Source organism: Nicotiana sylvestris, chromosome 8 (genome assembly GCF_000393655.2).
Source record: "Nicotiana sylvestris chromosome 8, ASM39365v2, whole genome shotgun sequence".
NCBI lineage: Eukaryota > Viridiplantae > Streptophyta > Magnoliopsida > Solanales > Solanaceae > Nicotiana > Nicotiana sylvestris.
The window spans coordinates 118,291,807-118,307,360 of NC_091064.1; the positions used below are offsets into that span (position 1 = coordinate 118,291,807).

General features: G+C 40.8%; 1 long non-coding RNA gene across 1 annotated transcript; it reads left to right on the plus strand.

The window, feature by feature from the left end:
* The first annotated feature begins 2,240 nt into the window (after window positions 1–2,240).
* On the plus strand, window positions 2,241–6,009 carry LOC104218257 (uncharacterized). Its single transcript, XR_708952.2, has 5 exons — window positions 2,241–2,286; window positions 2,397–2,556; window positions 4,501–4,576; window positions 4,655–4,809; window positions 5,820–6,009. It is a non-coding gene; the product is annotated as an uncharacterized lncRNA (long non-coding RNA).
* The last annotated feature ends 9,545 nt before the right edge of the window (window positions 6,010–15,554 follow it).

The following is a 15,554-nucleotide window of genomic DNA, read 5'->3' on the forward strand; positions in this document are numbered from 1 at the left end:
AATTGCAATCCTTAACTTTGCAGATGCGAAGGTCCCCTTCAAGCCCCACTGATCGCAAATGCGATGCGTCTTCGCAAATGCGAGGCTCGCATTTGCGAGCTAGGCCTCGCAAATGCAAAGTCTATAGACCTGAAGCACACCAGCTATGATTTCTAAGTTCAATTCACTCTGTAGCCTATCCGAAACTCACCCGAGCCCTCGGGCTCCAAACCAAACATGCACACAAGTCTTAAAACAACATACATACTTGCTCGCGCGATCCAATTTCCAAAATAACACCTAGAACTACGAATTTAACACCAAATCAAATGAATTTTTCAAGAAAGCTTTGAAACTTCTAATTTCTCAACCAGACGTCCGAATCACGTCAAACCAATTCCGTTTCTCACCAAATTTCACAGACAAGTCATAAATATTATATTGGATCTGTACTGAGCTTTGAAACCAAGATACGGACCCGATATCAGCAAGACCAAGCATCAATCAATTCTTAAAACCATTGATTTTTTAGACTTTTAATTTTCAACAAAAATTCATAACTCGAGCTAGGGACCTCCGAATTCGATTTCGTGCATATGCCCAGGTTCCATATTTCAATATGGATCCACCGGGACCGTCAAAATATGATTATGTGTCTGTTTACTCAAAACGTTGACCGAAGTCAACTAAAATTAACCTTCCAGGCAAAAATTCTTACTTTATCAACTTTTAACATAAAAGCTTTCCAAAAATATGCCCGGACTGCGCCATGCAAATTGAGGAGGGATAAAATGAGGTGTTTAAAGCCTCGAAAAATAGAATTTGGTTTTAAATCATAAGATGACCTATCGGGTCATCACATTCTCCACCTCTAAAATCGTCCTCGAACGGACATAGAAAAGTACCTGAGCTGGTGAAAAGGTGGGGATATCTTCTCTGCATATCGGACTCGGACTCCCAGGTACACTACTAGAAAATGGGCCTATGACAACATATATTATTGCAACGGTTCAGAAACCGTTACTATAGATAGGTTACTGCAACGGTTACAACCGTTGCAATAAGATCTGGGTACTACCGGCACACTTTAACTTTAAAACCATCGCATATGGGTGAGAACCGTTCCTATAGGCGTTTGGTTTTGCAACGTTTATATTAACCGTTCCAATAGAGATATCTATTGCAACGAATCATGGAAAAAAATTAATGGGAACGGTTATTAATTCCTCCCTAATTTCCCCCTGTCAATTTCAGTGAAACCCGCCAAAACCCCTCATTTTTTACATTTTTTTCTTTACTTAATTAATACTTATCTAGTAACTATTAATTAACGTTTAACCAAAATGTTTGGAAAAATAACAAAATTGATTAGAACCATTCTCACGGCAAATATAAACCCGAAAAGAAGAAATCTGATACAACTAGACTTTGTAATCTCGTGTGATATCATGACTTGAAGCACTACCAGTCCACTGCATTTTATGTTAATTTGTAACTGAAAATAACCTCAAGATGTGCCTTAGATTAAAAATCGTGTCAGAGGATTTGTACTACCCGGGAACAGTTTAGCAAATACAATAATTTACCTGTCTCCATGCTTCCTCATTTGGTGCATTCTTGTCAGCAAGCATAACTGAGTGAGGTTTTCTTCGGCGTTCACCAACAACATTTTGCCAATATTTGCCTATTAATATGATGGACGGACAGAGATTAAGAAAAAGAGGGAAATTATAAATGGAAGATTTAAGGATCAGATGTTTGTGGCAAGAAAGAGCCAGATCACTATGCATTCAGTTCTAAGTACAACTTTTTCCAATTAGTTCCCACCTGTATTAAAATAAATGCTTGCCAGAATGACTAACAGATATTCCCTCTGTCCCAATTTATGCAAAACCCATTCCATTATGGGATTTCCCAAAATATTTTAACACACTTCTACTTTATACAGCTTTTAAGAATTCAAATACCTTAAACTTTTCAAACTTTTTAAAATTTGATGTGGTTTTTTCTATCAACTAACCTTAAACCATTACTTTAAAGATATTCTTCCACCATTACGGCTTCAATATGTAAGGATATTCAAACCTAGTCGGGTCAGTTATGTTTCCCACATAATGATCCTTTAAGATAGCCTTGTCCAAAAGTCCACTAGGTTTCCCTAGATTCAAACGGACATCACCATGTTCTGTGCATTTATTTGAAAAATTAAATGCTTCATGCTAATTATTGATATTAAATAGTCAAGTCTGGTGGGGGTAAGGGCCTAACCTTATTCCTCAACCCATAACCAAATTTGATAAATCAAAGGTGAGAACTAATTTGGCGTTCATATTCTTGTTTTCGCTGGTTGCTGTAGTGTTAATTGATTGAGATTTGCAAAAGATAAGTGATTACGATTTCTGTGATTGTTCGATTAGGGTTTTGATTAGAAATTGGACTTGAAAGAAGGAAGAGGAAGACGAGAGTTTGACTCCAAGAAATAACAAGAAAAACACACTCAACCAAGGTTTATTCCATCTCTTCGATCCCATTCCTCGCTGAAAATTGTCGCTAGTAGCTGTGAGAGAAACCATCGCTGTAAGTTTTTATTTTTTATTTTTAATAAATTTGGGATAACCACATCGTTGGTTGTGTGTTTGAATGAAGATTTCAGTTTTAATGTTCCTTGTTACCCGACTCTTTGATTTTTTTATGTTTTTATATTTGGGGTATTTGAGCGATACAGTCGGATTGAATGCATACACAAATTTTTTATTGGATGTTCATCTCTTGATTTACTTTCTAATATTGTTTGAATTGACATGCTTTTCTGGAGTTCACATGTTTTGGCAATCAGTAGGGTTTGCACCAGTAGTTTAAATTATGTTTGTAGAATTGCTGGATTAGTGGCATAATTTCTTGATTACTATTAAGATCACATTTTAAAGTTTAATATTGCAAGATCGAATGGAATTGAATTTGAGGAGGTCCATCAGAACTCTACAGAACCCGACTTTATGAGACTTGGCCGTGTTGAGGTGTATTTATATATATCTTTAGTTTTTTTTATTGCATGCTGTGATTGTATCTTAAAACTAAGTTTTGAATTCCTTTTTGCTAGCTTTCTTTTAGGTTACTTGCATTTTTTGGTCTAGTTATGAAGTAGCTTTTTTTTGGCTGGTATAGGATACTTATGTCTAAATAGCTACAGTTTTTTGTTACATATAGGGATTTTACGATTATAGAATAAAGTTTAGGAAGAGAGGTAATTTGCTTTATTTATCTGAAAGGTCTAAACTTTGTGTCTTGTTTGGTCTTTCAGTATAAATTGATTAATTCGCCCTTAATAAACCATTAAAAGCAGGAACTGTTGATTGATAAAATGTTAACGTACTATTTTCTTAGTGTTCTGATTAAGTTAAGTAAATGGTTAGCCATGACCTTCTTTGTTACTGCAGTGATTTTGCAGTTAGAATCTTTTTCATCTAATGAAATATTAATCTTTGTTGTAACTCTTTTTTCTTTTTGATAGTATATAGTTAAATTTTTATTCTAAATATATCATACATGGTCATATCAATCACCTTTTCTTTTCTTCTTCTTTTTTAGTCGAGTTTGATCACTTTTTTGAAAAAAACACAATTTAAAATCACTTTGTCGTTGTGATCTTTCTTTTATTCTTAGGGAAAATCGTGGATGCAGCTTCCATATATGTATTCAATACTAGTTTCGTATATGTTCTGATTATGTATTATTTGTGAGAGATTAAACTGATTCAAGATTAGGACCTTTGGAATATTTTTGAATCAATTCTCTATTTAATCTTCTAACTATGGTGCCAAAAAGGATGTATAGTCACTTTAATTCCAACAAAAAGTAAACTTCAATGTCTTGCTTTTTTCTGTTTTTTGCTCTATTATTTTGTTTAATTTGAACGTGCTCTCTCTTGTCCAACATTGCTATAACATGATCTTCAAGTACTTTATAATTTGAATATCAAAGAAAATCTTATAGATTCTTATTGTGGAAATCAAGTAAGTTTAAACAGCTGTTGAGTACTCCATTTTTAATTAAACTGTTGTTTGAGAATCTGTGTGAAATAAATTGCCATAAGAGTGCTTACCTTTACGATTGGATGTTGGTAAGGCAAAGGCCTTAATGATTAAAATAGACTAAATCATTGCCAAATTTTATATAAGAACTCCTTTTGGGTTAATGAAAAACAAAAGATGAAATGATTCATATAGCACCAACTAAATTGTAAATTTCTAACGGATTTTCTTTATCCTTCATTGCACTTTGATCTTTTATGAATAATTCTGTTGAAATAGGATTAAGACGGCATAAATGGAACAATATGAATACTTGAAATTTTTTTAGTTAACTTCATTTTGTTGTGATTCTCACTTTTTTGCTTCTTGCTTAAGTTGTTGTTTCTAACATCTTGGACCATATGCCTGATTTATATATATTTTTTCGATGAAAAATATTGAGATAATTTAATTAATCAAGAATGGCGATGGGGTTTATTCTCTGTCCTAGGATACATCACAGGCAGTACATGAACAGTCTGAGGATTCTATCAATCATGAAGCAATTTAAAAATATGAGGAAGAAGGCAAGTATATATAAATTTTAATCATAAAATTAACTAACAATAGTAATTGATGATTATCTTTGCTTTGTACTATTGCAGGCCCCTCCGTGCCAAAAAGAAAAAGAGGTCGTACTCAAATGCCAAGTGTACATGGAAGAAAGGAGAATGATGAGCTTCGAATGGAGAATAGGCCGGTAGATGTTTGAGAGTCTCACTTTAAGGATCTTGAATATTGGAACTTCGATCACCACAAGGTAATTATATCCATTCTTTCTGGGACCTATTATCTACTTGTTTCTTGTTTTACTTTATGTGAAGGATTGGTTGTAAAAGGGAAATATTAAGGTTTCAATTTCTTTCAATTGACTTCTAATTGTATTTTCTTGTTCTGTGTTTCACTTCTATAGATGTCTGCATAGCTTTTGTATATTATTGTATTGGTGGTTATCATGAGTTTGTCAAAATATACTTGGACTTTGCAATATTGGACTTTGTATGTTCTAGTTTTTGGTACAGTATTTATTGAGTTTACTATAGAAAAGGATAAATCTGGTGCTTTTTCCAATTATCAAAGGCAGTGGAGGGGATGCCATTAACATCCTATTCTTGCTTTTGGTATGGATGGAACATGTAAAATGAGGATGAAATTATTCTTCAGGTGTTAGGATTATTACAGAATTAGTTTTTTGGGGCTTATCCTTTTACTTTTTCTGCCTCTGTTAATTATTTAAAGTTACAACAACACATTCTTAGTTTTGGATTTATAACATAACCTTACCTTTTCAAAAGAAAAGTTCAGTATGAAGAGTAAATGTTGCAGGTACTTTAACATTGTCAATGTATTGAATTAGTATGGTAAGTTGATTGCACTACTTATTATTCACTTTTGGTTACTATTTGGTTGACTCATTTGTAGAAAAAGTTATTATAGTTGTTATTCCTGCCTATATAGTTTTCTAAACTCTAGCCTATGTTGTGATATGAAATCAGGAATTAGCTAGTGGTCACAAAACCATATTTGTGCAAACTGACTACTTTTCCTTTTAAATCCTATAACGGGATTAATTTGATATGTTGTTCTTTTTTAGTAGCTTGCATGCACATTTAATGTCCAAATTTTGGTCTGGATAATGTGTTTTTGTAGAAGAGCTAGGCGCATGGCTAGCATCTTGTACGTCCATTCTTTTCTTTTTCTTTTTGATCAATTTATTTAGTCCAGGTATTCAAGATGAAGGGTAATGACTTTATTTATCCTCTTTTGTAGGTGGAGTAGATCAAGAAATAGAAGATGAAGGCAGTGAAGATCTAGACCTTACTTAAGATGAATTTTTAATTGCTATAATTGAATGTTTAGGAATCTTTTGTTGTCAATATTTTGAAATTTACCATCTTGAAATGTATTAAACTTATGCACTTAGGGTAGAACATTTGCTTTTATGGAACTTATTAGCTTGTTGGACGAGTTATATTATTAATAGTTTCATTTTATGATTTATTTAAATTTTAGTGTTATTATAATTTATTATATATATAAATATTTATTAATAACATATATATATATATATATATATAAATTTATTTACAACAGGGGCTATATTTTTGTTTTAAATGAACTGTTACAATAGCCTACCAGAACCGTTGCAATAGGACACAAATGGCGTTCCATTAGAATGTAAACCGTTGTAATAGATCCGGTAAATCGTTCCAAAATGTCCTCTAAACCGTTCCAATAGGTAGTTAAAATCGTAGCAATACAAAAAAACCGTTACAATAGCTTAAAGAGACCGTTGTTATATCCATACATAACCGTAACAATATGTGACGACCCGACCAGTCGTCTTATGAGTTACCACTCCGTTTTCCCCATTTCTGCTTCTTTATGCTTCGTTATCCGTGTTTTATGTGGTCGAGTTAGATGGTTTGCGTTTGGCGTGGTTTTGGTAAGAAATGAGACACTTAGTCTCTTTTAAGAAGGCTTAAGTTGGAAAAGTCAACCGGATGTTGACTTATGAGTTAGAGGGCTCGGATGTGAGTTCCGATGGTTCGATTAGCTTCGGAAGGTGATTTGTGACTTAGGAGTGTGATCGGAAGTGGTTTCGGAGGTACGGTATAGAATTAGGCTTGAATTGGCGAAGTTAGTATTTTGGCGATTTCCGGTTAATAGGTGAGATTTTGATCCGAGGGTCGGAATGAAATTCCGAGAGTTTCTGTAGCTTCGTTATGTGATTTGGGATGTGTGTGCAAAATTTCAGGTCACTTGGACGTGGTTTGGTTGGGTTTTTGATCAAAAGCGTATTTCGGAAGTTTTTAGAAACTTAGGCTTGAATTCGATGAGAATTGATGGTTTTGGTGTTGTTTGAGGTGTTTGATGATTGGAACAAGTTTGAATGAGGTTTTAGGATATGTTGGTGCTCTTGGTTGAGGTCCCGGGGGCCTCGGGTGAGTTTCAGGTGGTCAATCGGACCATTTTCTAAGTTGAAAAGTTGAAGATTTTGGGAGTTCAGGTGTTGCAGAAAATAACCCTTCCCGTTCGTGAGGGGTATGTCGCGTTCGCGTAGAAGGATTTGAGGAAGACAATAATTAAGCCTTCGCGTTCGCGAGAGGTGCCTCGCATTTGCGAAAGGTTGGGAAGCAGTGCATCGCGTTCGCGAGAAGGCACTCGCGATCGCGTAGAGCAAATTGGGGTCCAAGGCATTTTGTTCATCGCGTTCGCGTAAGGTTGTCGCGTTTGCGAAGGTGTAGGAGGCAGAAGCATCGCATCGCGATTGGTGTGACGCGTTCGCGTAGGGAAAAAATTGGTCAACGTAAGTTTGTGCTTCGCGAACGCGAGACGTTGACCGCGTTCGCGAAGAAGGAATATCAGAACTGGGCAGAATGTTTATAAGACATTTCCTCCGCGATTTTGAGCCATTTTTCCACCATAGTTGATCATTTTGAGAGTTTTTTGAGGGAGATTGAAGAGGGATTCAAGGAGAATTGATTGGAGGTAAGTTTTGTGAACCAAAAACGTGATTCTATTGTGAAATTAACCTAGGAATTCATGGAATTTAAGCTAAAATTGGAAGAACTAGGGCTTGGGATTTTGAACTTTTGAATTGGGATTTGAGGTCGGAATTGAGAACTTTTGGTATGTATGAACTCGTGGGGTGATAAGGAATCTAATGATGTGAATATTTCTGAGTTACGAGAAGTGGGTCCGGGCTCGGGTTTCGCTAATTTCGGGATTTTTGATATTTTTCGATTGTTTTCGCTTGGGTATTGTTCCCTTAGCCTATTGTGACATATTCGTTCTGGTTTCGGTCAGATTCGACGCGCGAGGAGGCCGATTTGAGAGGCAAGGGCATAGCGAGCTAGAGCTTTAGCCGGTTCGAGGTGAGTAATGAATGTAAATGATGTCCTAAGGGTTTGAAATCCCGGATTTGCACATCGTAGTGCTATATTGAGATGAGACACACGCTTGATGGTGAGTGTGGGGTCGTTTACTATTGGGATTATGACTTGGTCCGTCCCGAGTGATGCTTTTACCGCGTATTTGATTGAAGCATAATTGTTATTATTATTATTTGGACTGATTGCCATATTTGAGCTTTGTGCCAACTATTTGGACCCTTCGGGGATCGTTATCACTGTTTCTTCACTATTTGACATATTACTTGATCTCAGTCCTATTGTTTAACACTGTTTTACAAACTCAACCACTTTTACTCAGATTTGAAACTTAAATAATATTTCTAATGACGTTTTGGGCTGAGGACTACTATTTTATTATTTCCCGAGGGGCTTATGTGATTTTCGGACTGAGTATGGGATCGTGCTGCGCGCCGCAACAGTATTATATCGATATTGAGGCCGAGGGCCTAGTTGATGCCACGAGATGGCTTGTTATTGTGCTTGGTCCATAAGGGGGCCCTCCCGGAGTCTGCACACCCCCAGTGAGCGCCGTCGATGATAAATAAATGGATCGGGCTGCACGTCGTAGTGGGTACTAGAGAGTACCGTTTTATGTGTTGCATTTCCTTATTTGACTGTCACTTATCTGCCCATCTGTTGTAGTATCTTTCATATTTCGATTTCATTGTTTATCGCTTTCATTCGACTTGTCTTAAATTGCCTAATTATAGATTACCCTGTGCTTTTCTATGATTTCTTATTCTCAGCCATTATTTATGTTTATTACTCACTAGGTCAGAGTACTCACATTACTCCCCGCACCTTGCGTGCAGATCCAGGTGCATTTGAGGCTGAGTGAGGATTATTTCAGTTGAGCAGCGCATATCCGGGAGCATCGAGGTAGCTGCATGGCGTCCGCATCCCTGATCTCTCCCTTTTATCCTTGTTTTTAATTAGTATTCCCTAGATAGACATGTATTAGGTTGATAAACCTGTATTAGAGGCTCAGACTTGTGACACCGGATCTATATGGGCTATGTAGTAGGATTATTATTTGAAATTCTGCATGTTTAACTCTTACTTCAGACTTCTAATATGATGATTTGGTAAACTAACTATGATGGCTAGTAATGAACTGCATGAGGAATGGGTTAAGGTTGTTTATTGGTCAGGATTGCCTAGCAGTGTGTTGGGCGCCATTACGACCGGGGGTTGGGGTCGTGACAAGTTGGTATTAGAGCCTAGGTTACATAGGTCTCGCAAGTCATGAGCCGGTATAGTAGAGTCTCGCGGATCGGTACGAAGATGTCTCTATTTATCCTCGAGAGGCTGCAGAACCTTTAGGAAAAACTTCATATTCTTGAAATTCTTGTCGTGCGACTTTATTGATTCGAAAACTAAACTTCTGTCATTCTATTCTCTCACAGATAGTGAGGACGCGAGCTACCGGACGAGGTGGACGACCACCAGAGCCACCCACTGGGGCCACCTGAGGCTGTGGACACGGTCGTGGACGTGACATAGTAACGAGGGAAGCACTTGTCGATCCACCAGCTGCCCCAACTTTGGATGCTCTAGCAGTACCAGTTCAGGCACCAGCTATGCCCATCGTGATTCCGGGTCTTCAGGAGGCCTTGGCACAGATCTTATCGGTTTGCACTGGCCTGACTCAGATAGTTTCAGCCACTACCGCAGCAGCTACTTCACAGGCCGGGGGAGGCAATCAGACCCCCGCTGCTCGCACACCTGAGCATGCAGTGCAGGGACTACAGACGCCGGGGGCACCTCCAGCCCAGCCGGTTGCACCAGTTCAGGAGTTCATAATACCAGTTATGCTGGATGATGAGCAGCGTCGTCTTGAGAGGTTTGGTAGGCTTCAGCCTCCGATGTTCAGTGGTGCTGAGGGCGAGGATGCCTAGGGTTTTCTTGACAAGTGTCAGCGTATGCTTCGTACAACAGGGATCCTTGAGTCGAGTGGTGTGGCTTTTACTACCTTTCAGTTCTCTGGGGCTGCTTTTACTTGGTGGGAGGATTTTGAGAGGCGTAGGCCTGTCGGTGCAGCGCCCTTTTCTTGGTAGCAATTCTCCGCTCTCTTCTTGGAGAACTATGTACCGCAGTCCCGCAGAGAGGAGCAGCGTAGACAGTTTGAGTGGTTGACTCAGAGGGATATGACAGTGAACCAATATGATGTGAGGTTTTCGCAGTTGGCCCGTCATGCTATTTGGATGATTCCGACAGACCATGAGAGGATCAATAGGTTTGTGGATGGCCTTAACTATCATATCCGTATTCTGATGACTAGAGAAAGAGTATTGGGTGCCACGTTCGAGGAGGTGGTTGATATCACTCGTGAGATTGAGACGGTCCGCCGTAGAGAGCGAGAGGAGAGAGAGGCCAAGAGGCCTCGAGGTTCTAGCAGTTTCGGTGGTGCTCCGTCTAGGGGCCAGTTCCAGCGTGGTAGAGGTCATTCTTTCAGGCCTGCTCAGTTGGCCCGTCCATAGTATAGTGGGGCATCTTTAGGCCGTGGTCATTAGGGGCTTCATCAGGGCCAGTCTTTACTTAGCACCCTCCCAGCTCAGAGTTCGTCTCGTGCCCCATCCATCCAGGGTTCCTCCATGGCAGGTCCTTCTACTAGTCATTCTGGTGCCAGGGGTTCCCTTCAGTCCCCATCTCCAGCACCTGGTAGTTGCTTCTGGTGCGGAGAGTTTGGTCATATGAGGAGGCAGTGCCCTCGACTTCGTGGTGGTCAGTCTCAACAAAGGGATCAGCCCTCAATTTCTACTCCAGTTACTTCACCACCCGCCTAGCTAGCTAGGGGTGGAGGTCAGGCAGCCAGGGGTCGCCCCAGAGGGGGAGGTCGATCAGGCGGTGGCCAGGCTCGTTTCTATGCCATTCCAGGCAGGATAGATGCTATCGTTTCAGATGCTGTCATTACAGGTATTATTTCAGTCTGCCACAGAGATGCCTCTGTATTATTTGATCCCATTTCCACCTATTCTTATGTGTCCTCATATTTTGCTCATTATTTGAGTACGCCCCGTGAGTTTCTTGCTTTACCTGTTCATGTGTCTACCCCGATGGGCGATACTATTGTTGTGGACCGTGTGTACCGGTCATGTGTTGTGACTATTGGGGGTCTGGAGACCCGAGTTGATCTATTGCTATTGAGCATGGTGGACTTTGATGTTATTTTGGGCATGGATTGGTTATCTCCATGTCATGCTATTCTAGACTGTCATGCTAAGAGAGTCACTTTGGCAATGCCGGGTGTATCGCAGATCGATTGGCTTGGCGTGACTGATTATGTTCCTAGTAGAATGATCTCTTTCTTGAAGGCCCAGCGTATGGTTGGGAAGGGTTGTCTATCATATTTAGTGTTTGTGAGGGATGTTGGAGCTGAGACTCCCAGTATTGATTCTGTCCCAGTTGTGAGGGATTTTCTCGATGTGTTTCCTGCAAACCTGCCGGGCATGCCATCAGATAGGGACATTGATTTTGGTATTGACCTGGTGTCGGGCACTCAGCCCATTTCTATTCTGCCGTATTGTATGGCACCAGTAGAGTTGAAAGAATTGTAGGAACAACTTCAGGAACTCCTAGATAAGAGGTTTATTCGGCCTAATGTGTCACCGTGGGGTGCGTCGGTACTGTTTGTGAAGAAGAAGGATGGCACAATGAGAATGTGCATTGATTACAGGCAATTGAACAAGGTAACAATTAAGAACAAGTATCCTTTGCCTCGCATTGACGATTTATTTGACCAGCTTCAGGGAGCGAAGGTGTTCTCTAAGATTGATCTCCGTTCGGGCTATCACCAGTTGAAGATCAGGGATTCAAATATTCTTAAGACTGCTTTCAGGACTAGATATGGTAACTATGAGTTTCTTGTCATGTCTTTCGGGCTGACCAATGCCCCAACAGCGTTCATGCATTTGATGAAAAATGTATTTCGACCTTATCTGGATTCATTCGTTATTATATTCATTGATGATATTCTGGTGTACTCGCGTAGTTAGGAGGAGCACGCAGAGCATTTACGAGTTGTATTGCAGAGATTAAGGGAGGAGAAGCTTTATGCAAAATTCTCCAAGTGTGAGTTTTGGCTCAGTTTAGTGGCTTTCTTGGGACACGTGGTGTCCAGCGAGGGTATTCAGGTTTATCCGAAGAATATAGAGGTGATTAAGAGTTGGCCTAGGCCGTCCTCAGCCATAGATATTCGTAGCTTCCTTGGGTTGGCATGCTAATATCGCCGGTTTGTTCAGGGATTCTCATCCATTGCATTGTCCTTGACCAAGCTGACTCAGAAGGGTGCCCCATTTGTATGGTCGGACGATTGTGAGGAGAGCTTTCAGAAGCTCAAGACAGCTTTGACCACAGCTCTAGTATTGGTTTTACCGTCAGCTTCAGGTTCATATACCGTATATTGTGATGCTTCGAGAGTTAGGATTGGTTGTGTGTTGATGCAGGAAGGTAGAGTTATTGCTTATGCTTCTCGTCAATTGAAGCCCCATGAGAAGAACTACCCTGTTCATGATTTGGAGTTGTCTGCCATAGTTCATGCATTGATGATTTGGAGGCACTACTTGTATGGCGTATCTTGTGAGGTATTCACCAATCGTCGCAGTCTTCAGCATTTGTTCAAGCAAAAGGATCTTAATTTGAGGCAGCAGAGGTGGTTGGAGTTGCTTAAAGATTATGATATCACTATATTGTATCATCCGGGAAAGGCCAATGTGGTGGCCGATGCTTTGAGCCGAAAGGTAGTGAGTATGGGCAGTTTAGCATATATTCCAGTTGGGGAGAGACCCCATGCAGTTGATGTTTAGGCCTTAGCCAATCGGTTTGTGAGACTAGATATTTTGGAGCCCAGTCGGGTGTTGGCTTGTGTGGTTTCTCGGTCTTCCTTATATGATCGCATCAGAGAGCGCCAATATGATGACCCGCATTTGGTTGTCCTTAAGGACAGAGTTCAGCATGATGATGCCATAGATGTGGCCATCGGTGGTGATGGTGTGTTGAGGATGCAGGGACGGATCTGTGTGCCCAATGTGGATGGGCTTAGAGAGTTGATTCTGGATGAGGTCCATAGCTCGCGGTATTCTTTTCATCCGGGTGCCACGAAGATGTATCAGGATTTGAGGCAACACTATTGGTGGAGAAGAATGAAGAAAGATATTGTGGGATTTGTAGCTCGGTGTCTCAATTGTCAGCAGGTGAAATATGAGCATCAAAGACCGGGTGGCTTGCTTCATCGGATGGTTATTCCCAAGTGGGAGAGGGTCACTATGGACTTTGTGGTTGGACTTCCTCGGACTTTGAAGATGTTTGATGCTATTTGGGTGATTGTGGATCGGATGACCAAGTCCGCGCACTTCATTCCTGTGAGTACTACCTATTCTTCAGAGCGGTTGGCATGGATTTATATCCGGGAGATTGTTCGGTTGCATGGTGTTCTGGTTTCCATTATCTCAGATAGAGGTACTCAGTTTACTTCGCAGTTTTGGAGAGCCGTGCAGAGAGAGTTGGGTACTTAGGTGGAGTTGAGCACAACATTTCATCCTCAGACGGACGGACAGTCCGAGCGTACTATTCAGATATTGGAGGACATGTTGCGTGTGTGTGTTATTGATTTTTGAGGTTCGTGGGATGAGTTTTTGCCGCTTGCAGAGTTTGCCTACAACAACAACTACCAGTCAAGTATTCAGATGGCTCCGTATGAGGCTTTGTATGGGAGGCGGTGTAGATCTCCAGTTGGTTGGTTCGAGCCCGGCGAGGCTAGGCTATTGGGGACGGATTTGGTTCAGGATGCCTTAGAGAAGGTGAAGGTGATTCAGGAGAGACTTTATACAGCGTAGTCACGTCAGAAGAGTTATATGGATCGGAAGGTTCGAGATGTATCCTATATGGTGGGTGAGAAGGTTTTGTTGAAGGTTTCGCCCATGAAGGGTGTTATGAGATCTGGGAAGAAGGGGAAATTGAGTCCTCGATTCATTGGGCCTTTTGAGGTGCTTCAGAAGATCAGGGAGGTGGCTTATGAGCTTGCGTTGCCACCCAGCTTGTCGAGTGTTCATCTAGTATTTCATGTTTCTATGCTCCGGAAGTATATTGGAGATCCGTCGTATGTTTTGGATTTCAGCATGGTTCAGTTGGATGATGATTTGACCTTTGATGTGAAGCCAGTAGCTATTTTGGGTCGTCAGGTTCGGAAGTTGAGGCCAAAAGATATAGCTTCAGTGAAAGTGCAGTGGAAAGGTCGTCCCATGGAGGAGGCTACCTGGGAGACCGAGCGGGAGATGCGGAGCAGATACCCTCACCTGTTTGAGGCTTCAGGTATGTCTCTTGACTCGTTCGAGGATGAACGTTTGTTTAAGTTGGGGAGGATGTGATGAGCCGACCAGTCGTCTTATGAGTTACCACTCCGTTTTCCCATTTCTGCTTCTTTATGCTTCGTTATCCGTGTTTTATGTGGCCGAGTTGGTTGGTTTGCGTTTGGCGTGGTTTTGGTAAGAAATGAGACACTTAGTCTCTTTTAAGAAGGCTTAAGTTGGAAAAATCAACCGGATGTTGACTTATGAGTTAGAGGGCTCGGATGTGAATTCCGATGGTTTGATTAGCTTCGGAAGGTGATTTGTGACTTAGGAGTGTGATCGGAAGTGGTTTCGGAGGTACGGTATAGAATTAGGCTTGAATTGGCGAAGTTAGTATTTTGGCGATTTCCGGTTAATAGGTGAGATTTTGATCTGAGGGTCGGAATGAAATTCCGAGAGTTGCTGTAGCTTCGTTATGTGATTTGGGATGTGTGTGCAAAATTTCAGGTCACTTGGACGTGGTTTGGTTGGGTTTTTTATCAAAAGCGTATTTCGGAAGTTTTTAGAAACTTAGGCTTGAATTCGATGAGAATTGATGGTTTTGGTGTTGTTTGAGGTGTTTCGATTATTGGAACAAGTTTGAATGAGGTTTTAGGATATGTTTGTGCTCTTGGTTGAGGTCCCGGGGGCCTCGGGTGAGTTTCAGGTGGTCAATCGGACCATTTTCTAAGTTGAAAAGTTGTAGATTTTGGGAGTTCAGGTGTTGCAGAAAATAACCCTTTGCGTTCGTGAGGGGTATGTCGCGTTCGCGTAGAAGGATTTGAGGAAGAAAATAATTAAGCCTTCGCGTTCGCGAGAGGCGCCTCGCGTTTGCGAAAGGATGGGAAGCAGTGCATCGCGTTCGCGGGAAGGCACTCGCGATCGCGTAGAGCAAATTGGGGTCCAAGCATTTTGTTCATCGCGTTCGCGTAAGGTTGTCGCGTTTGCGAAGGTGTAGGAGGCAGAAGCATCGCGTTCGCGATTGGTGTGACGCGTTCGCGTAGGGAAAAAATTGGTCAACGTAAGTTTGTGCTTCGCGAACGCGAGACGTTGACCGCGTTCGCGAAGAAGGAATATCAGAACTGGGCAGAATGTTTATAAGACATTTCCTCCGCGATTTTGAGCCATTTTTCCACCATAGTTGATCATTTTGAGAGTTCTTTGAGGGATATTGAAGAGGGATTCAAGGAGAATTGATTGGATGTAAGTTTTATGAACCAAAAATGTGATTCTATTGTGAAATTAACCTAGGAATTCATGGA